Source organism: Manis javanica, chromosome 4, assembly GCF_040802235.1.
Source record: "Manis javanica isolate MJ-LG chromosome 4, MJ_LKY, whole genome shotgun sequence".
Classification (NCBI taxonomy): Eukaryota; Metazoa; Chordata; class Mammalia; order Pholidota; family Manidae; genus Manis; species Manis javanica.
In genome coordinates this window covers 129,234,124-129,261,839 of record NC_133159.1, presented here as the reverse complement: position 1 = coordinate 129,261,839, position 27,716 = coordinate 129,234,124, and the positions used below count along the sequence as shown (strand labels likewise).

At 43.9% G+C, this 27,716-nt stretch overlaps 2 long non-coding RNA genes across 2 annotated transcripts in view; one reads left to right on the top strand and one right to left on the bottom strand.

Annotated features, from left to right (window-relative positions):
• Positions 1-24,828, top strand: part of LOC140849046 (uncharacterized) — a 51,705-nt gene extending 26,877 nt beyond the window's left edge. Inside the window, exons 8-10 of the long non-coding RNA XR_012130504.1 lie at positions 21,062-21,165; positions 21,791-23,506; positions 24,706-24,828. This is a non-coding gene — a long non-coding RNA (uncharacterized lncRNA). The remainder of the gene's footprint in view (positions 1-21,061; positions 21,166-21,790; positions 23,507-24,705) is intronic.
• LOC108404264 (uncharacterized) lies at positions 17,275-27,686 on the bottom strand. Its single transcript, XR_001854899.3, has 4 exons — positions 26,605-27,686; positions 24,828-24,967; positions 18,458-18,695; positions 17,275-17,349 (listed from the first exon to the last, which is right to left on the bottom strand). It is a non-coding gene; the product is annotated as an uncharacterized lncRNA (long non-coding RNA).
• Between the last annotated feature and the right edge of the window lie 30 nt (positions 27,687-27,716).

Here is a 27,716-nt window from a genome sequence, read left to right as displayed (position 1 = left end):
CCCGTGTGTGGGACGTTGTTCTCCCAGCTGATACATGTGCCAACTGCCTATGACTACCTCTATCACCATGAAAAGGCAGAAGAATTTGATCCAGTCAAGAATTACCCAGACAACCCCTGAGAGGGAGCCTGGGAAGATAGATTTAACCAATCTTCCTGAAAAAGAATTCAAAATAAAGGTCATAACCATGCTGATGGATCTGCAGAGAAATATGCAAGAGCCAAAGGAGCAAGTTAGGAGGGAGAATACAGAAATAAAACAATCTCTGGAGGACTTAAGAGCAGACTGGATGAGGTGCAAGAGGCGGTTAACAGAATAGAAATCAGAGAACAGGAACACAGAGAAGCTGAGGCAGAGAGAGATAAAAGGATCTCCAGGAATGAAAGATTAGGAGAACTGTGTGACCAATCCAAACAGAACAATATTTGCATTATAGGGGTGCCAGAAGAAGAAGAAGAGAGAAAAAGGGGTAGAAAGTGTCTTTGAAGAAATAATTGCTGAAAACTTCCCCAAACTGGGGGAGGAAATAGTCTCTCAGAACACAGAGGCCCACAGAACTCGCAACACAAGGGACCCGGAGGACAACACCAAGACACATAATAATTAAAATAGCAAAGATCAAGGACAAGGACAGAATATTAAAGGCAGCCAGAGAGAGGAAAAAGGTCACCTACAAAGGAAAACCCATCAGGCTATCATCAGACTTCTCAACAGAAACCTTACAGGCCAGAAGAGAATGGCATGATATATTTAATGCAATGAAACAGAAGGGCCTTGAACCAAGAATACTGTATCCAGCATGATTATCATTTAAATATGAAGGAGGGATTAAACAATTCCCAGACAAGCAAAAGTAGAGGGAATTTGCCTCCCACAAACCACCTCTACAGGGTATTTTAGAGGGACTGCTCTAGGTGGGAGCACTCCTAAGGCTAAATAGATGTCACCAGAGAAAACAAAATCACAGGGAAGAAAGCAGACCAACCAAATACTAACTAAAAGCAAAAAATAAAACCAACTACTCACAAAAGCAGTCAAAGGAAACACAAAAGAGCACAGAATAAAACACCCACCATATAAAGAATGGAGGAGGAGGAATAAGAAGGGAGAGAAATAAAACTGAAGGCTGTGTATTTTCACCTGGTAATTTGCTTGGAATCAGGATATGGGATATTATTTCACAGTTGTTTGCAAGTCAAAGAAATGTACATCTAAAATTATTATTTATCTTAGGTAGAAAAGCTATTGGCTTGGGTTTCTTTGATTAGAATCGGTTCCTCATCAGGCATTAATCTTGAAGAGGTGGGCAAAAGGAAGGAGGACCTACGGCTGCATTTTGGGCCACCCTTGGCAAAATACACATGCATCTCTTCTCTTATTTATTTATTTATTTATTTATTTTGTTATCATTAATCTACAGTTACATGAAGAACACTATGCTTACTAGGATCCCCCCTTCACCAAGTCCCCCCACCCCCACCCCTCCACAGTCACAGTCCATCAGCAAAGTAAGATGCTGTAGAATCACTACTTGTCTTCTCTGTGTTGCACAGCCCTCCCCATATCCCCCTCCACATTATACATGCTAATCATAATGCTCCCTTTCTTTTTCCCCACCCTTATCCCTCCCTTCCCACTCATCCTCCCCAGTCCCTTTCCAGGAATGGTAACTGTTAGTTCATTCTTGGGTTCTGTGATTCTGCTGCTGTTTTGTTCCTTAAGTTTTTCTTTGTTCTTATACTCCACGTATAAGTGAAATCACTTGGTACTTGTCTTTCTCTGCCTGGCTTATTTCACTGAGCATAATACCCTCTAGCTCCATCCATGTTGTTGCAAATGGTAGGATCTGTATTTTTCTTATGGCTGACTAATATTCCATTGTGTATATGTAGCACATATTCTTTGTCCATTCATCTACTGATGGACACTTAGGTTGCTTCCATATCTTGGCTATTGTAAATAGTGCAGCGATAAACATAGGGGTGCATATGTCTTTTTCAAACTGGAGTGCTGCATTCTTAGGGTAAATTCCTAGGAGTGGAATTCGTGGGTCAAGTGGTATTTCTATTTTGAGCATTCTGAGGAACCTCCATACTGCTTTCCACAATGGTTGAACTAGTTTACATTCCCACCAGCAGTGTAGGAGGGTTCCCCTTTCTCCACAACCTCGCCAACATTTGTTGTTGTTTGTCTTTTCGATGATGGCGATCCTTACTGGTGTGCGGTGATATCTCATTGTGGTTTTAATTTGCATTTCTCTGATAATTAGTGATGTGGAGCATCTTTTCATGTGCCTGTTGGCCATCTGGATTTCTTCTTTAGAGAACTGTCTATTCAGCTCCTCTGACCATTTTTTAATTGGATTATTTGCTTTTTGTTTGTTGAGGTGTGTGAGCTCTTTATATATTTTGGATGTCAATCCTTTATCAGATCTGTCATTTATGAATATGTTCTCCCATACTGTAGGATACCTTTTGTTCTGTTGATGGTGTCCTTTGCTGTACAGAAGCTTTTTAGCTTGATATAGTCCCACTTGTTCATTTTTGCCTTTGTTTCCCTTGCCCGGGGAGATATGTTCATGAAGATGTCACTCATGTTTATGTCCATGAGATTTTTGCCTATGGTTTTTTTCTAAGAGTTTTATGGTTTCATGATTTATATTCAGGTCTTTGATCCATTTGGAGTTTATTTTTGTGTATGGGGTTAGACAGTGATCCAGTTTCATTCTCTTACATGTAGCTGTCCAGTTTTGGCAGCACCATCTGTTGAAGAGACTGTCATTTCCCCATTGTATGTCCATGGCTCCTTTATCATATATTAATTGGCCATATATGTTTGGGCTAATGTTTGGAGTCTCTATTCTGTTCCACTGGTCTGTGGTTCTGTTCTTGTGCCAGTAACAAATTGTCTTGATTACTGTGGCATTGTAGTCGAGCTTGAAGTGGGGGAGCGAGATCCCCCCCACTTTGTTCTTCCTTCTCAGGATTGCTTTGGCTATTCAGGGTCTTTGATGGTTCCATATGAATTTTTGAACTATTTGTTCCAGTTTATTGAAGAATGCTGTTGGTAATTTGATAGGGATTGCATAGAATCTGTATATTGCTTTGGGAAGGATGGCCATTTTGATTATATTAATTCTTCCTAGCCAAGAGCATGGGATGAGTTTCCATTTATTAGTGACTTCTTTAATTTCTCTTGAGTGTCTTGTAGTTTTCGGGGTATAGGTCTTTCACTTCCTTGGTTAGGTTTATTCCTAGGTATTTTATTCTTTTTGATGCTATTGTGAATGGAATTGTTTTCCTGATTTCTCTTTCTATTAGTTCATTGTTAGTATATAGGAAAGCTACAGATTTCTGTGTGTTAATTTTGTATCCTGAAACTTTGCTGAATTCCAATATTAGTTCTAGTAGTTTTGGAGTGGAGGCTTTAGGATTTTTTATGTACAATATCATGTCATCTGCAAATAGTGACAGTTTGACTTCTTCTTTACCAATCTGGATTCCTTGTATTTCTTTGTTTTGTCTAATTGCCATGGCTAGGACCTCCAGTACTATGTTGAATAACAGTGGGGAGAGTGGGCATCCCTGCCTTGTTCCCGATCTCAGAGGGAAAGCTTTTAGCTTCTCGCTGTTCAGTATGATGTTGGCTGTGGGTTTATCATATATGGCCTTTATTATGTTGAGGTACTTGCCCTCTATACCCATTTTGTTGAGAGTTTTTATCATGAATGGATGTTGAATTTTGTTGAATGCTTTTTCAGCATCTATGGAGATTATCATGTGGTTTTTGTCCTTTTTGTTGATGTGGTGGATGATGTTGATGGATTTTCGAATGTTGTACCATCCTTGCATCCCTGGGATGAATCCCACTTGGTCATGGTGTATGATACCCTTGATGTATTTTTGAATTCGGTTTGCTAATATTTTGTTGAGTATTTTTGCATCTATGTTCACCAGGGATATTGGTCTGTAGTTTTCTTTTTTGGTGGGGTCTTTGCCTGGTTTTGGTATTAGGGTAATGTTGGCTTCATAGAATGATTTTGGGAGTATTCCCTCCTCTTCTATTTTTTGGAAAACTTTAAGGAGAATGGGTGTTATGTCTTCTCTGTATGTCTGATAAAATTCCGAGGTAAATCCATCTGGCCCCGGGGTTTTGTTCTTGGGTAGTTTTTTGATTACCGATTCAATTTCATTGCTGGTAATTGGTCTGTTTAGATTTTCTGTTTCTTTCTGGGTTAGTCTTGGAAGGTTGTATTTTTCTAGGAAGTTGTCCATTTGTCCTAGGTTTTCCAGCTTGTTAGCATATAGGTTTTCATAGTATTATCTAATAATTCTTTGTATTTCTGTGGGGTCCATCGTGATTTTTCCTTTCTCGTTTCTGATTCTGTTGATGTGTGTTGATTCTCTTTTTCTCTTAATAAGTTTGGCTAGAGGCTTATCTATTTTGTTTATTTTCTCGAAGAACCAGCTCTTGGTTTCATTTATTTTTTTCTATTGTTTTATTCTTCTCAATTTTATTTATTTCTTCTCTGATCTTTATTATGTCCCTCCTTCTGCTGACCTTAGGCCTCATTTGTTCTTCTTTTTCCAATTTCGATAATTGTGACATTAGAGTATTCATTTGGAATTGCTCTTCCTTCTTTAAATATGCCTGGATTGCTATATACTTTCCTCTTAAGATTGCTTTCACTGCATCCCACAGTAGTTAGGGCTTTGTGATGTTGTTGTCATTTGTTTCCATATATTGCTGGATCTCCATTTTAATTTGGTTGTTGATACATTGATTATTTAGGAGCATGTTGTTAAGCCTCCATGTGTTTGTGAGCCTTTTTGCTTTCTTTGTACAATTTAGTTCTAGTTTTATTCCTTTGTGGACTGAAAAGTTGGTTGGTAGAATTTCAATCTTTTGGAATTTACTGAGGCTCTTTTTGTAGCCTAGTATGTGGTCTATTCTGGAGAATGTTCCATGTGCACTTGAGAAGAATCTGTATCCTGTTGCTTTTGGATGTAGAGTTCTGTGGATGTCTATTAGGCCCATCTGTTCTAGTGTGTTGTTCAGTGCCTCTGTGTCCTTACTTATTTTCTGTCTGGTGGATCTATCCTTTGGAGTGAGTGGTATGTTGAAGTCTCCTAAAATGAATGTATTGCATTCTATGTCCTCCTTTAGTTCTGTTAGTATTTGTTTTACATATGCTAGTGCTCCTGTGTTGGGTGCATATATATTTATAATGATTATATTCTCTTATTGGACTGATCCCTCTATCATTATGTAATGTCCTTCTTTATCTCGTTACTTTCTTTGTTTTGAAGTCTATTTTGTCTGATACTAGTACTGCAACACCTGCTTTTTTCTCCCTGTTGTTTGCATTGAATATCTTTTTCCATTCCTTGACTTTTAGTCTGTGCATGTCTTTGGGTTTGAGGTGAGTCTCTTGCAAGCAGCATATAGATGGGTCTTGCTTTTTTATCCATTCTATTACTCTGTGTCTTTTGATTGGTGCATTCAGTCCATTTACATTTTGGGTGATTATTGAAAGATATGTACTTATTGCCATTGCAGGCTTTAGCTTCATGGTTACCAAAGGTTCAAGGTTAGCTTCTTTAGTATCTTACTGTCTAACTTAACTCACTTATTGAGCTATTATAGATACTGTCTGGTGATTCTTTATTTTTCTCCCTTCTTATTCCTCCTCCTCCATTCTTTATATGTTGGGTGTTTTATTCTGTGCTCTTTTGTGTTTCCTTTAACTGCTTTTATGGGTAGTTAATTTTATTTTTTGCCTTTTGTTAGTATTTGGTTGGTCTGCTTTCTTTCCTGTGATTTCATTTTTCTCTGGTGACATCTGTTTAGCCTTAGGAGTGCTCCCACCTAGAGCAGTCCCTCTAAAATACCCTGTAGAGGTGGTTTGTGGGAGGCAAATTCCCTCTACTTTTGCTTGTCTGGGAATTGTTTAATCCCTCCTTCATATTTAAATGATAATCATGCTGGATACAGTATTCTTGGTTCAAGGCCCTTCTGTTTCATTGCATTAAATATATCATGCCATTCTCTTCTGGCCTGTAAGGTTTCTGTTGAGAAGTCTGATGATAGCCTGATGGGTTTTCCTTTGTAGGTGACCTTTTTCCTCTCTCTATCTGCCTTTAAAACTCTGTCCTTAGTGCTGGGCATAGAAGCCACAGGGCATAAATCTGCAAAGAAGTAAAAAGCTAACCTTTTCAAACAATATGGCTTCTCTCTCACTTACCAACTTTACATTTCCCTGTATGGCCCCGGAAGATGACTGGTTAGCCAGAGACGGGTAAGATTCCTCAAGGGAGGAACAACCTAAGACAGGCACAGTTGCAGGGGGGTCATCAGGTAAGAAATTGGGGAACAACAGTGGTGAAGCTTAGAACCTCACCCCCCCACTGTGTTGAGAGAAAGCTTCTGCATCTATAGATGTTTTATTGCCCTTGTCTAGCTCGGATTAGCACATAGTCTACAGGCACACATCTGATCATCTACAATTGCTCTCTTACAACACTAAACTATGTTTTCTACCTTTATCTTGCATCTACCTACCACTTCAGCAGTTTATTAAAAATAAAAATAATAATAATAATAAAGGGAGAAATGTGGGATCCACATATAAATCAAGTATAAAAATCAAACGAATATTCATATTTGACCTCATTGTTTATAGTTCATAATGCGTGATCAAAACCGAAAGTTTCTGTGATGACTACCCTTGTACTGTTTACCATGTAAGAACTTATTCACTGTGTAAGAATTTGTTCTCCATGTAAGAACTTGTTCGTTATGCTTCAGAAGATTGGAGACTGACGAGAACTAGGCTTGAGATGGATTAATGATTGTGCATTGAGCATTGACCCCCCCTATACAGAATTTTATTGTTGTTAACAACCATTTGATCAATAAATATGAGAGATGCCCTCTCAAAAAAAAAAAAACTCTGTCCTTGTCCTTGATCTTTGCCATTTTAATTATTATGTGTCTTGGTGTTGTCCTCCGGGTCCCTTGTGTTGGGAGTTCTGTGTACTTCTGTGGTCTGAGCGATTATTTCCTCCCCCAGTTTGGGGAAGTTTTCAGCAATTATTTCTTCAAATACACTTTCTATCCCTTTTTCTCTCTCTTCTTCTTCTGGTACCCCTATAATGTGGACATTGTTCCTTTTGGATTAGTCACACAGTTCTCTTATTATTATTTCATTCCTAGAGATCCTTTTATCTCTCTCTGTGTCAGTTTCTATGCGTTCCTGTTCTCTGGTTTCTATTCCATCAATGGCCTCTTGCATATCATCCATTCTGCTTTTAAATCCTTCCATAGATTGTTTTATTTCTGTAGTGTCCCTCCCTACTTTGCCCGTTAACTCTTGTATTTTTTTCTGCAGCTCCATCAACATGGTTATGACCTTTATTTTGATTTCTTTTTAAGGAAAATTGGTTAGGTCTATCTCTCCAAGCTCCTTCTCAGAGACTGTCTCTGTGATTTTGGTCTGGATCAAATTCTTCTGCCTTTTCATGGTGATAGAGGTAGTTGTGGGGGAGCTGGCATGTGTGTCGGCTGGGAGAACATCCCTTCTTGCTAGTTTGTGGCCTTCCTCTCCTGGGAGAACAGCGACCCCAGTGGCTTGTGCTGGGCAGCTTCGCACAGATGGGATCTCTGATTCTTGCCCGGCCACAGTGAAAGAAGCTCTGCCCTGCTGTTGTGGGCGTGGCTGGCCGCAGGCTGCTGCTCCACTATGGCAGAGCTGTGCTGGAGGGGGAATGGGCGGGAGGCTGTATTTCACCATGTGGGGCCTCCAAGCTGCACTGCCATCCAGGGAGTTGGGGCACCCAGAGTTCCCCAGGATTCCCAGCTGCTGGGCTAAGTGTCCCAGGATGCTTCTGTTCAGCTGTGAGGCCCCTGTCCCTTTAAGACTTTCAAAAAGCACTCGCTTTTCTTTGTCCCAGGGGTGCCAGCTGCGGGGACCCGCTCACAGGTCTTACTGTCCTGTTTCCCTAGTATCCAGCACCCCAAGCACTGTGTGTCTGTGCTCCAGTGTGGATGACTAGGGCTGGCTATTTAGCAGTCCTGGGCTCCCTCTCCCTCCCCGCTCTTACTCCTCTCCTCCCGCCCGGAGCTGGGGTGAGGAGCGCTCGGGTCCCGCTGGGCCACAGCTTGTATCTTACCCCCTTCCTGAGGCACTGGGTTCTCGCAGGTGTGGATGTAGCCTGGCTGTTGTCCTGTATCTTCTGGTCTCTCTTTTAGGGATGGTTGTATTGTTGTATTTTCAAAAATATATATGGTTTTGGGAGGAGATTTCCGCTGCTCTACTCATGCCGCCATCTTGGCTCCTCTCCTTTGTTTTGGAATTTATATAAACTTCTGTAGTGCTTTTAATTTCCATGTGGTTAACCTTGCATTTATATATATAAATATATATGTGGTTTCATTATTTCTTCTCATTTAGATGATAAGCTTTTTGAGGACAGAGATCAATGTTTTTCCTGTAGTAGACAATAATGGTGTTCAAGGGAGAAAGAGGAGGCAATGTCAATTTCACAATAAGGAATAATGCAACCTAACAGCTATTTGAGGTAGCATACAGAGTCCAACAATAGACTGACCCATGTGTTCCTAGGACTTTTGAAATGTCACCTTTTAACATTCTAATTGGTGGAAGAAGATGAATAAATGGTAATAGAACAGCTGACTGACTATATGGGGGGAAATAACAGCAGATCTCTATTACCTTAAACAAACATATTTCAACAAGAAGAAAAGAAGAAGAATCCATAAAAGTATTAGAAAAAAATAGAAGCCATAAACAATATTTGTATATCTTGTGGTGGCAAAGAGCTTTCTAAGCCTGATATCACAAGCAGATTCCTCTGATAGATTTGCTCACCTTGCCTGTGACACCATTAACAAACTTAGTACTGATTTATGCCAAACTTCAGACTAAGTTTGCCATACATTTTCTGATTTAATTCCCACTCTCCTGAGGATAACATTACCATATCTCTCTCAGGAGATGAAGGAAATCAACTTAAGGCCCCAAACCAAAGGTAGAACCTAGTTTTGCTTAACTGCAAAGTCTCTGCTCCTTAATCCACTGTTGATTTTCCTCCTTAAAGGTAAAAATCAGGACTCTCTTTTCTCCTCCTGGCCTGAGCCAGGAGCTCTGTCCTCTCACTTTATCTTTAAATAAAAGCCTCTGCCTTCCTCTTCTAAAAAAAGATAAAAACCATGAAAAATATTTGAAACATTGAAATTCAATGAAAGTCACAGAAAGGATTAGTATATTTAATATAAAAGTTTTCTAAATCTACAGGAAGAAGACAAATGATTCCGGGGAGAAAAGAACAGTAAGGAGAGCAGGAAGCGCGCTGGCCCTGCCCTCCAGTCCTCCCCCAGGATTTGTGCTGGGGCGGGTCTGCAGTAAGGCCTCTGTCACCTGATGGTGTAAAAAGTTTCTGATATTTTCTTCTAGTTAACGTTTGTTGTTATATTTTTTAATCCATCTAGAATTTGTTTTGCCATTTAGTGTGGTTGAGGCAGGGGATCTAACTTTTTTTCTCCCACGTGAAGATCCAACTGTTTTAAAATCTTGTATTGAATGGTTCATTTCTTCTTCACTGTTCAAAAATACTATCTTTATCTGGACTCTATTCTGTTGACACAGTTATCTTTTCTTGTACTAGTAACACACTTTAATTTCAGGTGCTTAATAACATATTTTGATATCTGATAGAGTAGGCTCCTGCCCTTTGATCTTTTTCATACATCTCATAGCTTTTCCTGAATATTTTCCCCACAAAATACTAGCTGGCAAGTTTTAATTTAAAAATTATCATGGGTTTTGAATTAGATTGCATTAAGTTAGTAGATAAATTTGAGGAGAACTTATATCTTTACAACAATTTAGGAATATGGTATCTCAGGTCATGTGTTCATATTTTTCTTAAAGTCCTTCAGAAGAGTTTTAATGTTTTCTTCACATAGGTCTTACACATTTTTTGTTAAGTTTACTCTGAGATACTTCATGCATTTTTTTTTTTTTTTACTTCATGCATTTTTGCTGATGTTGTAAATGGGATCTTCCATTTTAAAATTAGTTACCCATGGTATACAGAAAAGCTTCTGAGGTTTGTATGTTGTTCTCTTGATTTTGTATCTTAGTGAATTCTCGTATCATTTCCAATAAAATTTTAGTTGATCCTCTTGGGCTTTTTAGGTTGTTCATCACTTCAAATGCAAATATGTTTATGTCTTCCCTTACAATACTTCATTTTTCTTATCACATTGATTAGGACCTCCTTAACAGTAATGAATAGTAGCAGTAATAATAGGCACCCTACTCTTGTTCTTGATTTTAAAACAATGTTGCTGTTTAGGATCCTGGTAGATAATTTTCTTTTCTTTTCCTACTTCTGAGAGTTTTTACTAGGAATTATCTATCAAATGTTATCTCAAATGATCAATGAAATATATTGCCAGCTACATGCAAGATCCCAAGTTAGGTACTGTGGAAGAGTCAAAGGACTATTAAATAAAATAGAATTCCTGTCCTCTAAAAGGTTATCATCTCACTGTTAAATGAGACTTAAAATAAAAATGAATGAATAAAGATTTGGAAATAGTGGTCATCATGATGGGTAATCATGATCATGTATTCTTTCAAAACAGATTTATTCCTGTAAAAAAACAGCTAGAGGCAAAGAAGGAAGCTCAAGGTAAATATTAGCCTGGCACCTTTTAAAGTAGGATTCTTAGAACTAGGGGAGAGCTTAGAACTCATCTATTTCAGTCACATTATTTTACAGTGAGGAAACCATCAAAGGCAGGAAGGGTACTTACTTACCCTAATGCTTTGTAGAATTAGCTCCCCAGCCAAAGCTGAGTTAGAATGGGACTGGCACAGATGCATCTGCTGTCACTAGTCCTTTAAGGAAAATGGCTGGACGGGGAGAGGTTTTGGTTGTACCTGTTCTTGCTGTGGGTGGATGTCAGGCCTGTCCCGAGGACTTCTCAGCAGCTCTGGGGAAAGGGTAGGGAAAGACACATGGTCCTGGATGCTAGTTTCCTTCAAAGCTGATGGAAGGTGGAAAATGTGAGCCCTTCCTGTCAAATGTCCCTTTGCATCCTACTGGTTTTCAGGCCCCCAGTCTCTATTCCCTTTCTCCAAACCTCAGAATTTTAACTGGAGAGACCTCACATGGTGGTTTGTCTCTTCCTTTTGTAATAAAGAAATGGAAAAGGAGAAAGGAAACTGTCTTACCCTGTGGTCATATTGCTAGTGAGCAGCAGAAAGATGGTTCTTTTCCAGCTGGGGACCTCTCGGTTGATTACATTGTGCTTGGGCTGTGAGCTGCATTTTATGTTATGGCCCACTACATGCATACCATACAGGCATAAGTAGTTTCTAAAACAAACTTAGTATGCATTCTGACTTTCTTCTATTCCATTTTGTATTCAAAAGGATATTTTGTGTTTTAGTGTTGGTCATGACCTTTAAGCTGATTTCACAACTCATTCACTCATCAGTGACAGTTTGACTTATGAAAGTTAGTGAGTTAGTTGGACTCAAGCATTTACTTGGTGTGATTTGATTCAACTTGTAGGATAAAGCAGCTAGGAAAATAGAAGCACCTTCTTCCCCACTACCAGCAAATGCTGCATGTGAGACTGAGTCCAAAGGATACTGGTGTAAAATGCTTCTGGAGAGAGTAAAGCGCTTCTGCCCAGTGTGGTTGTGCAGTTTGCACACTGCACAGGGGCACTTGGCCAAGGGCCAAGAAGATGAGTGGGGCTAAAAATGTTACCTGCACTCCATGCCAAGCCACATACAAAGGTCTCCCCAGAGACATTGTGGGGCCATTATGGACAGATACAGAGAACTTCTGGAAGCTTACCATGCATGGAATTATTTTCAAGATAGCAGGTCTACAGTGATTTTGCTTGTTGTGATTATGCACTGAGGTACCCATTTAGTCTTAATATGACAGATACACATTGTAAGAGACATGAAAAATAGCATGAATCACTAATTGTCTGTGTGTGTGTGTTTTCCTCCCAGGGGCTTATTTCAATTTCCCCTACATGGGAGATCCTCCACAGAAAATGAGAGTCAGGTAAATTTGAGGAGGATCAAGTACTGTGACTCGAGAAAGCAGGGGAAGTGTCGAATTAATATTTCCCTTTCTGTGTTTAAGGAGGGATTTTCCTGGAGAATGCAGCCACTTTGGCTTGTGGATTTGTATAGACCCCTCAGTGCCACACGCATGAAACATGTGCCACAGAAACTACATAACCCAGATTCTGATGGGAATGAGATTGTCAGAAAAGATGGAGGGTAAAAGATTGGGGACAATTTAAAATTCTTATCTAAAATGAGGTAATAACAAAAATTTTTATTATTTCTCTCAAGAGTAAAAGACTTGGCATTATTCTTCTTGCCTCAGGGAGCTCAGTGAAGTGCTAATAGGGGAGGCTGTGACTTCAGGGTGGGCCGCTGAAGAGCCTGGGGAGGAGAGTGAAGCACAAGACCCCACCACTACAGAATGAGCCCCAGCCTGCCCCAGGCCACCCACAGCATTTCTAATATTGTCAATAAAATATATAATTTTCTCTCATTGAAATGTATAAACTCATAACCATCCTAGCCATCCGGTAAAGCACAAATTGTTAAATTTTTACTTTATATGCAAATAACAAATGCTGTAGGCAAGAAAAGCAAGGCTGAGGCCAGATTCCCACATTGCAGCCACTCCTTCCACAAGAGGTAATACAGGCAAAGAAGGACAAATGAGGTTTCCTCCCTCATTTCCCCAATATCATCAGTCCCTGGAAACTGGAAAACATATCAGTCCTCAAGGAGTGTAGATTATTAAATTAAATAACATTTTAGTCTGGGGCTCTCTCTTCCCTGGTTCGTCAAGTACCAGTTCTTTACAACCTCCTGACCTCTTGCGCACAGAGGATCACCCACTTCCGGCCTCTCTCACAGGGTCCTTGCTGTTGCCAGGAGACCGGGATCTGTGAGCCCGGCTCCGCTGGCTGCTGGGCCAAGGCCTGTTTCGCAGGCTTTCACACTCGTGCAGTGCAGGGGCCCTAGCTTGCTAGTAGGCGGCTCTTCACCCTCAACAGCTAGTTGAAGAAGATTCACATTGGGGTTTTTTTTTCCTTTTAAAAAATCCCAACCCTTGGATAGCTAGCTGGCAGGGAGGTGTTGGAGGGATAGGGTAAAGGCAATAATTGCCCAAGACTGCAGTGCGCAGGCCTTCTTTCAGAAAACATCCAGTCCCTTGTACTGCCCTGGGCTCTCCTGACCTGATTGAGGGTCAGGTGCATGCTGCTCGGCTCCCTCCAGCTCAGCCCAGCTCCAAACCCACCCACTTCCTTCCTTATCCAACACTGATCCCTGGCTGCATGAATCCAAGTGATAACACAGTGCAATCTGTAGAAGATGCAAAGGTTCCTCCACTCTTTCTGCAAAGAAAGTCATTAATGAATTACTTTTAGTTAAATCAGTAAGTTAAATACATTAGTGAGTAAAAGAAACTGTGTGAACAAGCTTTGATAATCTACCTAAATGGCCACAAATAAATGCTGGTGGTTTAGTAATGATGACAGGGAGAGTGGTGTCAACCATGGGACCACAGCTCAGAGCTCCCCAGCATTGCAGTGCGAGGGGGAAGCAGCCCAGCATATTTTGCTGGTGAGGTGACATTCTAAGCAAAGCGAGCAGCCTGTTATTCCTCATCTGGTTTATTCGTTTCCTGATGCTGGGCGAGAGACCCCTGTTCCCTTGGTGCCTGACCTCCCAAGCTTCTCACTGAGAGTGACAAGTGTTTTTCTCTGTGTGGTGACTTCAGTGAGCCAACAAATATTTACTGTGCTTAAAGCACAAGACTAAATACTAGTAATAATAGAAGCAGCAGCTAACATTTACTATTTGCTTACTTGGTGCCAGGCCCCAGGTTAGGCATTTTACAGTTTCATTTAGCCCAACAATCCATGGAAGCATATTTTATCTTCCTCATTTGAGACATAAGGAAACAGGGCTTAAAGAATGTAGGTAACCTGCTTAGGGGCTCCAGGTCACCATTCAAAACTACAAGTTAAGGCTTAAACTCCAGACTGTTAAGACTCCAAAGCCTGCTAACCATTACATTGCCCTGTGGGAGGGTATAGGGATATGGAGAAGTATAAGCCATGGTCATTATCAAAGAGTCAAAACAATACTAATAATATTGATGATGAGGATGATGGCATCTATGCCGATTGAGCCCCTTCTGTGGGCCACATATCATCCTAGGCACCTTAGTTACACTGTTAGGTCACAAGGGCAGAAACTCCCTAGACTAGCTCCAACTCTGTATGAGCTATTGTTGATCCTGTATGAGGGGTTGATCCTAATAAGACAGGTGGACACAAAGATAGGGAGCAGGAAAAAAAACAAGACTAGAGAGGCTGGTACCGCTGGGCTTCCCAACATGTGGACCGGGATTGCCAGCAGCTCCAGGTTCCTATTCTGGGATAGTTCCCTTATTTCAAAGTTGGTACAGAAAGTGAGGCTTAGATAATATCTTTTTTATATAACACTACCTCAAATTTGTACAATTCTTATTAGCCTCAAATGCTACTGTACTATATTTCTAAATTTAAATTCTCAAGAATAAGACTCTGCTTTGCCCAGGTTGACCTAGATTGGGAAGTGTTTTTGCCAGAGCCTAGAGCTTTCCCAGGCCAGCCTGTGGGTCAGCTGTCTCTCCCCACAACTCTGACTGTGGCCTGGAAGGAGGGACAGGTGCCCAGGGTCAGGGGGACCAACATGGCTGCATAGGGCTGCTCCTCCTCCTTACTGATGGGCAAATTAGCTCAGCCCAGCTCCTCACTGAGATCTGAGTGACAGGAGAGAGGGGCACACAGGGCCACTAACTACTAAGTGAATGAAAAGTCTCCTTCTGAAACCTGTCAGAGAAATGAGCTATCTTTTAAAAGATAATGAAATGAGACAGAAAATAAATGTTATAGGGATTCAGAGGAGGGAAGTTAGGAAAGCTAGGGAGAGTTCATGGAGCTTGTGGAACTTGAGCTGGCCTGGATTATATGCCCCACACTGTGCCTGGTGCTGGGGACAGAGCCGACTAGGACAAAGTTCCTACCCTCAAGGTGCCCCTATGTCTGGGAGGAGGGACACAGACCTGCAGATAAATGTAGAAGACAGTGTGTTGGACTTGACAAGGGCAGGGTACCAAGGAGTGGTTCAGCTCTTGGTTGGCTGGAAGGGAGTAGCTGTGAGGGATGGCTTGGAGTGGGGGATGTAGAAGAAAGCCAAGCAGAAGTTTAGGCTGACAAGATGAAGGAAAGGCATTCTAGACAGAGGACAGGTCACAGGCAGAGAAGCAGGAAACCTCGGGAGTGCTTGAACCATGTGCAGGCTGGTGTTATGGAGCAGGAAAAGGCAGCCCATGAGGCTGTGCAGGTGAGCAGGGAGCCGGTCCCAGGAAACCTGGTGAAGGTGCATGGACTTGACCAAACAAAGCAAGAACTACTGATGTTTTAGGCAGAGAAGAGACATGATCAAGTTTGAGGAGTTGTAGGAGTAATTTGCTGGTGGCCTAGAAGTAGAGAGGCCACTTGGGGGTTTAGATAAATAGGAACTAGGAGAAAATGGGGCACCAGATAGGAGGCTTTGATGCAGGTAAAGAACTTGGGACAGTGGATCTACTTGAGTGAGTCCTGGAAGGACAAGAGCTTATGTTCAGAGAGTGAATGATTGGACTTTGGTTATCTTTATGGTGAACTCTAGATGATGATAAGGTCCGTGCATCAGCTAGGAATGGGGATCAGTGAGGTGTCAGGAATCTAGAAGTGAAGCCAGTTGGATAGTCTTGGAGATTCATTTCCTTTCCCCTTTCAGCAGCTCAGCACAGAGCTAGTTCAGCAGGTACCAACCAGCTCAATGGAAAAACAGATTCCACCTTTCTAATGAGATCATTTCTTTCATCATGCAGTTTCCTCTATTAGTGGTGTAGATGTTCCCTACCTTGCCATCCTATAAACATGATACATTCCAGGCAGGCTCCCTCCCTACTGGACCCCTAGCCAATGGACACATGGTTCAGCTAAGTCTGGCCTAATTCCCTATTACCATTCTCTTTGTAAGTTTCCCTGAGAAACAATAAAACCATACTTTATATTTGCACATTTGGTACTACTCTTCACATAACAGGAGGTCAAGGAACGTTGTGCCCAGGAAAATCTATGGGTTGTTGGCATGGCAAATATGGTAGGGAAGAGCTTAGAGCCAAAGTCCCCAACCACCCATGGGCATCATTCATGACTATACCCGCTCAGAGAGTCTCAAGTCTGTCTAGCTCAACTCCTGTATTGGACAGTGTATTGATTATTTGGTGCTCTGTAACAGATCACACCAAAGTAGTGGCTTAAAATAACAATAAACATTATTCCTCACAATTTCTGTGAGCCAAGAATTCAGGAGTAGTTTGGGCAGTTCTGGCTCTGGGTCTTTCATGAGGGTCTCAAGATATCTGCCAGGGCTGCAGTCATCTGAGGGCTTGACTGAGGCTGGAGGTCCACTTCCAAGGTGGTGTGCTGCTCACACAGCTTCCAAGGGGGCTGCTCACTTGCACAGCTACTGGCTGTTGGGTGGAGCCGCAGTCCTCCCCATGTGGGCCTGTCCCCATGCTATGTGATTAATGTCCTCAAATCATAATGGCTGGCCTCCTCCAGAGTGAGCAATCAAGAGAGACTGACAGGTGGAAATTACCCTTTTCATGACCTAGCCTCAGAAAACACATAACTTCACTTCTGTCACATAACATGAATAGTTAGAAGTCAGTCACTAAATCCAGCTCATGTTCAAACTTTTTGAAGAAAGAAGAGTTAAAGAATTTGCAGAGATATTTTACAGTTACCAGAGACAGGAAAACAGAAACCACTGTAGATATCTCAAGCAAAAAAAAAAAGCTTGTATACAAGTAATTAATTGTTATCATTGGAGGGGCTAGTGGTGGAGAAAGTTGAGGGCCAGGGGACTGCACCCCACTAGCTTTCAGTTTACTTTGCTGTAGCTGCTTTCCATAGACTTGCAGTTGCTGCTACTCAGAGCTCAGGAAACTTCTGGAAACTACTGCTGAGGTCACTGATGCCCCACAGCCACGAGGCTGGTGACTGGTGGGAGAGTATGGAGGCCAACATGCAGCCTGTACATCTGCTGCTGCAGAGGAGGAAAGAATGGCCCCCACCTCCTTTCTACCCTCCGAATTTCACACATTTTATTGGTGGAACTCTGCTGTCAGGGGAATCTGTGAAATGTGGTTCCTGGGCTTCCAGCACCTGCAGAGAAGGGGGTAGAAATTGGTGTTTAGAGCCAGCCAGTGCCACTCAGCATCCTCCATATTACAGGTATGGTGAGAAGACCCCACCTGTACTCGGAGGGATCCTAGCACCCTACTTTTTTTGTAGCCTTATGGGTGTTCAAGTCTTTGTAAAAGAGCTAGCTAAGTCAGAAACCTGGAAAGGTGTCATTCTAGCTGGAAAACAGATGAGATAGTGGATGCGGATGGCATGTACTCATCCCCAGAGGTGACTGGAGAAACACTTGGAGCTTGTGAAAAATAAACTTTTTTCAGAAGTTATCCTGAAAAATAATAGTAACTAATTAATTAACTAAAACAAATAAATGGCTGATCCCAGATACCTCCCGTTGTCAAAAATAAACAAGCAGCCAGAGGCTACTAAAAGTGGTAAAGACAAATTTCAATCAGTAATATACTATTGCAATAGTATGGGGGAAAGAGTCCATCATGAACTGTACTCAAGGGGGATTTCTAAAGAGGTGATCAGACATTTTAAAGGGAGAATGAGAGCACAAAGAGCAGGCATCGGGGGCTCTGTGAAAGTACAAAAAGGAAGTGAGGGGTTGGTCCCCGTGAAACCCAACTGGATTTGCCAACTGGACTTACCAAAGTCAGCTCCCACTGGCTCTCACAGGCCGGTGAACCAGAAATCTGTCATAATTGGTGCGACCTTTGGGAGGGCTGCTCCTGTGGATGGTGGGGAGGCCCCAGCGGATGCAGCGGCAGAGGGTGCTACTTCACCTGTTATTAACCCCCCAGCTGTGGCGCTTCCAACTTGGGAACCCCTAGTGGCTAACTGGTCTAGGGTAAAGCACCCCTAGAGGTGGAAACACCAGAAGCTACAGAATTAGCCCTCTGTGAGTTGGAAGACTTTTTGGAGACCTTAGGGGGGCATGTAGCAGCTGGCATTGTAGGGTCTCATTTCATCCAGATAGTGGAAAATGTTATGCAGGAGAAAGAGAGGATTATTGACAGGGTTAGCAAGGAGAGAGAGGGACTTAGGCGGGAGAGAGACACACTTCAGCATTGCTTGGAGGAGCTGGGCGATAACCTCTGGGATGCCCTTAAAGAAGAGAGACACTTACTGAAAAGACAGGTCACGCTCCTGGAAGACTCCTTAGCGCCAAGCGGGGAGGCAGCAGGAAAAGCCGAGTGGCAGGAGGCCATGGGGGAGGGGGAGGAAAGAGTGGTGCCTTCAGCCCCAGGAGATGGAGCCGTTGGTGGAGAAGCTCACGGGAGAAGAGGAGGAGGTGGGGCCATTGGCAGATTTGCTATCTAGGCCACCGCCGGATGTACCATCTTCTCTTTTAAGGGCCCACTCAGCTGTAATTAAGAAAATAAAAATGAAACAACTGCGAGCTCCTCAGTGGGAGGAGCAGCCCCCTCCCCAGCTTGTGCAGCACTCTATGCTCTGCCCCTATACCCAGGATGAGCTGGTGGACATGAGCGTCCAGTATAGGCAGAGGCCATCGGAATCTCTGCCTGCATGGCTTTTATGTCTGTGGTCTATGGGTGTGGAAAACATTGTTATGTGGGGTACTGAGATGAGTAGAATGGCTTCCCTAACAACTAACCCTTCCCTCTGGCAGCGGTTGCAAAATACCCGTCATGCCTCAGGGAACCAGACACTCCTGGAATGGCTGACAGCTGCCATCAGGATAGTTTGGCCTGATCAGGGTGATCTACCACATTTTCCCAGTAGTTGGAAAACGTATGCAGAGCTACAACAGGTTCTGCGGGAATTGGGTATTAAAAAAGTCACCTATAATATGGACCCCAGGGCCCTGAAGAGGAGGTGTTCACTATAGGAGTGAGAAACCTGGTGCTGCATACAGCTCCCACATCTTTCTTTGGGTCCCTAGTGAATACTCTTGCCGCCCACCTAGGGCAACCCATGAATGAGGCTACTTGTACTTTAGCAGATCTGGGGGAGGTTGAAACAAGAAGGGCAGGGAGGGAAGTACGGGTCACGACTACAGGGAGAGGTGCAAAAGGCCCCGTGAAGGTCTGGAGGACCCAGATGTAGGTTGATTTGATAAAGGCTGGTGTAGTGAAAGACAAACTCGATGGGCAGCCCAATGGAATATTGTTAGAACTGTGGCACCAATTAAAGTCAGAGCAGCAGTTCCAGCCGCTGAGGTCCAGGAAACCAGACTCAAGGCCTCATGCCTGGCCTGTGTCACTGCAAAACTTCAGGGGAGACAGTACTCAGGATTCACCTGAGCCCTCACCCCCACAGGAGGATGATTGGGCATCGCAGTTTGACTGGGGTGGGGGGGAGTCAAAGTCCCCACCTTGGGGGACATGGTGGGGACCAGAGGCCACATGTAGAATTAGTAATTCATTGGTCCCCTGTGGATGTACAACGTGTCCCGGTGCTGGTGGACACAGGAGCTGAGTGTTCTTTGATTCATGGCAACCCTGAGTGGTTTCCCAGGACCCCTGCTGTGACAGATGGCTATGGGGGGAAGGCAATTAGAGTGAAGAAAGCCCAAATCTCATGGGGATAGGGCATTTACCCCCAGAGGAGTATACTGTGGACATTTCTCCCATCCTTGAATATATTTTGGGGGTAGATATTCTGCAGGGCTTGTGGTTACAGACCACTGCAGGTGAGTTCAGACTGAGGGTACGAGTGGTAAAGGCAGTTCTGAGGGGACATGCTAAGCACCCATCTGTAGCTCTGCCTGTACCTCGGCGGGTGACAAATACTAAGCAGTATAAATTACCTGAGGGGCACAAGGAAATTGGAGAAACTCTATAGGAGTTGGAGAGGGTGGGTATCATAAAGCCCACTTATAGTCCTTTTAATTCCCCAGTGTGACCAGTGAGAAAGCCAGACGGCTCCTGGCATATGACTGGACTACAGGAAATTGAATAAAGTCACACCCCCTTTGCATGCTGCTGTCCCCTCTATAGCAGACATTCTCAGCCGTGAGCTGGGAACATATCATTATGTAGTAGACCTTGCTAATGCTTTCTTCTCTATTGACATAGCACAGGAAAGTGAGCAACAGTTTGCCTTCACGTGGGAAGGCAACGGTGGATACTCACTGTCTTTCCATAGGGATATTTCCACAGTCCCACCATCTATCATGGACTTGTAGCCCAGGACTTGGCCACATGGAAGAAACTGCAAACAGTGTGGTTGTATCACTACATTGATGATATTATGCTCACATCTGATTCTCTTTCAGATTTAGAAGTGGCAGTTCCTAGACTATTGCAGCATCTATAGGAAAAAGAATGGGCTGTGAACAGCACCAAGGTTCAGGGACCTGGTTTGTCTGTGAAGTTCTTGGGGGTTGGCTGGTCAGGTAAAACTAAAGTTGTTCGTGAAGCAGTTATAGACAAGGTCCAGGCTTTCCTCACCCCTACCACTGTGGCAGTACTACAAGAGTTTTTGGGTCTTTTGGGCTACTGGAGAGTGTTTATCCTGCACTTGGCACAAATTCTGAAGTCCTTACACTGGTTGGTACGAAAGGGCATCATTTGGGGCTGGGATGAGACATGTGCGGCTGCTTTTACTACTGCCAGGCAGGCAGTCAAGGCTGTACAGGCCTTGAAAGTAATGGACTCATCAAGGTCCTGTGAACTAGATGTTCATGTAACCGAAGATGGTTATGGATGGAGTCTTTGACAGAAGCTTGAACAGACACGCCAACCTATTGGATTCTGGTCACAACTAGGGAAAGGAGCAGAGGTCCGGTACACCTTGATAGAGAAGCAACTGGCTACTGTGCACCACACCTTGCTGGCTACGGAGCCCATTGCTGGAACAGCTCTGACCAAGGTAATAACCACCTATCCCTATCGCAGGGTGGGTGTGAGACTGGACCCAAAGGCCACAGAGTGGCATGGCACAGACACCTACACTGGCCAAATGGGGTGCATATTTACAGCAGCACAGTGCCCTCTCTACTAGCCCCTTAAGTAGAGAACTCCAACGCTTATTGGGGCCAGTGACCTATACCAGTGGAAAGCAGGAAGAACTTGCTTTTGAGCCATTGGTAGCCGAGACTTCCTATTAGGAGGGAAAAGCCCCTATACCTGAAGATGCTTGGTACACAGAAGGCTCCAGTCATGGGCAGCCCCCGAAGTGGAGGGCTGTGGCTTTCCATCCTAAGACTGAGACACTATGGATAGAGGATGGAGAGGGGAAGAGCAGTCAATGGGCTGAGTTGCAGGCAGTATGGGTCGTGATCACCCAGGAGCCTTCCACCATAGTTGTCTGCACTGATGGCTGGGCCGTATATTGGGGCTTGACCCTGTGGCTACTGACATGGTATCATGCCAACTGGATGGTTGGTCACCAGCCCCTGTGGAGGCAAGAGTTGTGGCAAGACCTGTGGGCCTCTGGTCAGACTAAAACTGTTACTGTATATCATGTGACTGGACATTTCCTTTGGTATCTCCAGGGAATGATGAAGCAGACACATTGGCCCAGGTGTGCTGGCAAGAAGGAACGCCTGCCTCTGATGTGGCCCAATGGCTGCACCAGCATTTGCACACTGTAGCCCATAGGTGGGGCTTGCCATTGAACTTTGAAGAAGTCAGCAGAGCCCAGAAGGAGTGCCCTGTGTGCTCCAAGAGGGACTTACACTGTGTCCCACAGCAACATGGGACAAAGTAAGGGAGCCAATACCCCTTGTCAAGTGGCAAATGGACTATATTGGGCCTTTGCCCATATCAGAAGGATATCTGTATGCCATGACTTGTGTGGACACAGTTACTGGACTATTGGTTGCTTTTCCTGCACGTCATGCAGATCAGCAAACCACTAAGAGGGGCCTGGAGTGTCTCTTTGCAGCCTATGGCCGGCCGCAGGTGATTGAGAACGATTAAGCCACCCACTTACTGGACATGCGTTACAAGAATGGGTGCAGCAATTAGGAATAAAGTGGAAATTTCATGTACCATACAACACTACTGGGGCAGGCATGATAGAGAGGTACAACAGTTTGTTGAAATCTGACCTCAAGTCAGACACCAATAGTCTACAGGGTTGGTCAGTTCAGTTCACCTATGGACGGTGCTGCAGTGCTTGAATGAGAAGCCACATAAAGGAGCTTTGAGCCCTGTGGATGTGCTCACACCTTGCTGCCTCTCCTATACAGTTGTACATCCAAACCAAAGAAGAGCTACTGAAGCCAGGATATGGCCAGCAGAGCAACATCCTGCTTCCTGCCCCAACTGCAGTAAGCCCTGGAGACACTGTTGAATGGACCTTGTCCTGGACATTTCAATACATGGACCAGCAATGGCTGGCCCTTCTGGCACCTTGGGGGAAAGGCCTGGAAGCTGGCCTTGTGTGTATTCCTGGAGTAACAGCTGAATGGCCCCCAAAGGTCACTGTAGTGTACCCAAAACATCCAGGAGGTAAGAGCATCTTGTGGGGAAGTTTTGTTTTATCTTTATGGCCAGTGCATGTACCTCCCATAGCCCTATATATTGACCCATCTGTAACTCCCACAGGGAGTGGGGGGAAAGTCTGGTATACTAGACCAGGACGAGATCCCATTCCTGCTACTGTTTTATCACAAGACCGCTCTCTTGCATGTATCCTACCTGATGGACAAGATTTGCCTCTGCTGGTATCATTAAAACATGTATCTTACCGCTCTTAAGGTTATTTTCTCCTACAGTCCTTGTGGCCTGAATGCGCTCCCTGGCTGCAGCTGCCGCGTGATGATTGCTGTGAACCCTCAGCTACTGCCCGCCTATGGAGTGGATGAGCTGTGGACTTAATCTGCCTAAGACTTTGAACCTAGCTGAATCGTCTGGCTTGAGGATTGTCATAATTTTATTGCTGTTGCTATTGTTATGTCATTAGTCTGATCACAATCTCCAGTTTTTTTGCCCAGGGACCATTGCGGAAGAAGGGGAACGAGTAGATTGTAAAGCCAGATTTCTGGAGGGATGGCCTATGGGTAAAATTTTAACATTGCCAGAGTATCTCACCTGGTTTTGGTACATTTGCATATCCTCAGGGGTGGAGAGTTCATCTCCATGTCAGTGGGTAATTACCTGGGCAACCAAGGGCGTGTCTGAACCTGCGAGTTTAAAGGGAGGGGCTGGCTTGCTTGCTCTCTTCTTCTGGAGCAGAGGAGAGAGACAACCCTGGACTACAGTTTGTAAGCAATAAATGGGTTTTAAACTTTGTTTCTCCCTTTGACCGATTTCGGTTTTTAGAAGTATTTTGCCCCGAGATTTCCTCTCCCCGGACTTACACTCTCTCTCTCTCTCTCTCTCTTCTTCTTTCTTTCAACTAACATTTATTGGCTGCTGACAGTATGCCAAGTACTGTGTTAGGTAGTCCACAGGACTCCAAAGATGGTCAAGCCTTGGCCCTGGCCTTGGAGAACAGGGATCTTAGGAGAGAGATAGACATGCGGAATGTTTTAGCAGAGATCTCTTGTGAAGTGCCAAACAAACTGGTGGCAAGTTCTTCCAAGGATGATCAAAGACGTGAGTTATTAGATGTGTGAACTTGAACAAATGACTAAACCTCTTGAACTTTCAGTTTCCCCATCTACAAAATAGGGAAGTTACTCTGCTCATAGGCTGGCTGTGATGATTCAATCAATTTTGTAGGTCAAATGCCTAGCACGGTGCTTGGCATACGGAAAGTGCTCAATATATGAGAGAGGTTGCTTTTGTTGATATCATTAACCTCGTGCATAGATCTTGAAATACATAAGCCTACCACGTATAAAAGATGAGGAAGAGTTTGTGATGTGGCTGAACCAGGGACAGGCTGAGAAGGAATGAGGGCAGACTGGGAGACTTTTGGGTCACACAGCAAGAGGCCTTCCCTTATATGTATGCTGAGTAGTTGGGGCTTGATCTAGTTAGCAGAGGAACTTTTTATTTCTTGGGACTTTTTCTTTCTCTTCTTTCCCTCTCTCTCTCTTAAAATGTGGTAAAATACATATAACACAAGATTACCATCTTGACCATTTTTCACTGTACAGTTCAGTTGCATTAAAATTTGCAGTGTTGTTCATCTCCTGCTCTAGCACCCTTCATCTTGCAAAACTGAAACTCTGACCCCATTAAATAATAAGCCTTTTATGCCTTCCCTCCATATCTGTGTTTTGGAGCACTCTTTCCTTGTTCTTATCTCTGCAAAGACCCCTTTTGCTGGGAACCCAAACAGCTGAGTCCCTGGGATTTGGCAGGGAGGAGGATAAAAGCACAAACCCCTGCATATGGAGAGGGTTGTGGGGCCTCTTGTGCCCATCCTCCTTCCAGGAGATGCTGGGGGGAGGGCTGGATGCCACAAAGAAGTTGGAGGTTTGTAACGGCCCTTTCCTCTGCACCATTTCCTTAGCTCATTATCCTGTGAACACCAATGCTGCATTTAGAATGTGCTCCCTCCTCCCTACCCTCAAGCTGATCCTCACCTACAGGAGAAGAAGGCAGGGGTGGAAGCAAAAGGTATTTCAGCCTTACCCCAGAACCCCCCAAGTGCACAGAAGACAGTTGTTCTTTCTTTTCTTGACCAGCAGTCTGGGGGCCACCCCTAGACCTATGTTTGCCAAGCTGTGTATGTTGAAGGTAGCCAGGCCTCGTCTCTCCAGATTGATGGTGGCCTGACGAAGGAAAAGGCAGGTTACTTCCCTGAGGTTTCTTGCAGAGGAGCCTTTTCACATTTAAGCCCAATTCGCAACTAGACATTATCTTCAATAGCTCTGTGAATTGCTTTGGTATAGAGGATATATACAAAGTCCAAGACAAAGGCCTACTCTCAAAATGCTTACAGTCTGGTTGAAAAGATAAAGAAAGTACACAAGAGTTTTTACTCTACTTTCAGAATAGAACCCATCCTTTTGTTTCAAACAATATCTTCAAACCTGCTACTGTGGTCCAAGCCATCTGCATCTCCTGCTTGGATGCTGCAAAGCCCTCCTAACTGGTCCGCTCTCTACACAGCAGCCATGGTGACATGGTGATTTTTCATTAAATTTAATCATGTCACTCCCCTGCTTAAAACCCTAGAATTATTTCTGTGATGGTTGTATTGAATCCAAACTACTCCCTTTGGCCTACAATGACGTTTATGATTTGGCCCCTGCCCACCTCTCAGATCCCTTGCTGTATCAATCTTACACTCCTTCATTGAAGCCCAGTCTTTGCACTTGCACTTCCCTCCTCCTGAGAGGCTCTGCTACGTCTCCTCATGGCTCTCCATGGGTCATTTAGGCCTCACTTTAAAAGTCACCTCAGTAAGGCCATCCCTGACTATCCAGATACTCTCTGGCCTATCACCCTATTTTATTTTTTTCTGTATTGTAGTATACATATTATTTATATTATTTCACTTGCTTGTTTTTATTGTTTACTGGAATTGGAGCCCCGGGAGCACAGGGACCAGAACAGCGCCTGGCTCTAAGCAAATGCTTATTAGATACACATTGAATGAATAAATGGGAATTGGGGCTGGACTCTGAGGGTGGGCAGTCTTCCAGGATGAGGGAATGAAATGGACAAAGGTGTGAAGTCAGGAGTAAGCACAGCCTGTCCCAGGAGTGGCTGGCTCAGCTCCAGCAAGAACTGGTTGGGTCCTAGTGAGAAAGGAGGTTGGGGACACAGGCCGGGCGTAGATTGTAGAGTACCCTGAAAGTTAAACTGAACAATCAGGAGTCCATCTTGCAAGGTAACAGGAAGCCATTGAAGACCTTTGAGCTGAGAAGTGTCCTAATTAAAACTGTATTTTGAGAAAATTTTATCTACAGTCTGCTGTAGGGAGGACTGAAGCCAGGCCAGTTGCGTAATTTGCAGGGCGCAGTTCAAAATAAAAATGTGGGATCCCTTGTTCAAAAAACCAGGCAACAAGGGCCATTCAAGGTACTAAAACATAAATGTTTTTCTTTCTTCCATCATTGTTTTCTCAACTTTGCATGGTGTTTTTAATATTGTTCTAAAGAAAAATTAACATCACCTTCAGCTTTCTGATGAGTACAGAAGGACTGAAAAAAAAAGGAATTATGGATTACCTCAGCTTTCCTTTTCCCTCTCTGTGATCATTGCCAACAGAAGTGGTTGGCTAAATCAGGGAAGTAACAAGATGGAGAAAGAATATAATAGGACACCTTAGTCATCTGTGTCTCCTACAAGGCCATTGTCTTCTTTTTGTGTTCAAAGCAAGTTCTGCTTCAAATGAAAACAATGGCCTCCTAGCTGTCCACACCCCCCCTTATTCAGGTATAGACATAACACACTTACTTACCTTGTAGTCACATGGAGTCTCATCGAATTCCCACGAATGGTAGGTGCACCAGAGTTCTGTGCTCATGGAACACCACGAATGCCATGTTATGCATACATATCTCCTCATTTCACATGCATGTTCTCTTGTCCCATTGGACTTCACTTGCAAAGCACAAGCTCAAAGATAAAATTATTAAGAACCAAGATGGTGCTAGTAGAGCACTAAACCAAGAACAAGGCCTTTCTGAGCACAGACCTTGTTCAGCTGAGCAGATTCCAAGTCCATGAAGCTGGCTTTGATTTACAGGGAGAGAGTTCGAGGGAGAAAGTGACAGGACAGGAATTTTTAAGGACTAGAGCTGCTGATTTCAGGCGAGAGTTGAAAGGAGAAGAAAAGCTCTGAAGAGAGATGAAATGAGATAGGTAGTGACTCTTAGCTTAACACAAGGTCTTTAGAGCTCTTATACCCTCCCTCCCCCATTGCACAAGGTCTGTAGTAGGTGTTTAATAAATGTTTGCTGATGAAGATGGGGGAGGGGGCTCACACATGGGGTTGGGAGCAGCGCTCAGGTCTCGGTAATGCTGGGGGCTGGGAACATGGTGGTGTTGGGAGGGCTTCACTGAGAGATGTGGTGGGAAGCCCCAGAAGTCTGGGTTTGGAGAGAAGCAGGTGGCGGGAAGAAGGGGCTGTGGGACCTGGAGAAGGAGGTGTTGGGGGCGGTGGTAGCAGCTCCCACAAGTATATTTTCCCCTTGTGTTGGCCTATGCCTGTCTCTATGTGTCCTGGTCTAGGTTCTGTCCCTCCTGGTCTAGCACTCCCGCTGGTCTCTTCTGTTTTTCTTGGTTTCTGGCCCTTTCTTTATTCCTCTCACATTCGGCCCTGTCTCCTGGATCTTAGTGTCTTTCCAACTCCCTGTCTTGGGGGCCCCCATCTCAGCATAAGTCTGCTTCCCTCAGCGTGTCTGTACCTCTCCGATCTTATCTTTCCCTCTACTCCGCCCGGACCCTCCCTGAGTTCCCTCCGTCGACCCTGATCCAGTCCAGTGTCGGGTGCGGGTAGGGAAGAGAAGAAGAGACCCTCTGGTCCAGAGGAGGGCAGGGGGGCGGGCCCAATCACTTTCTCCATATTTG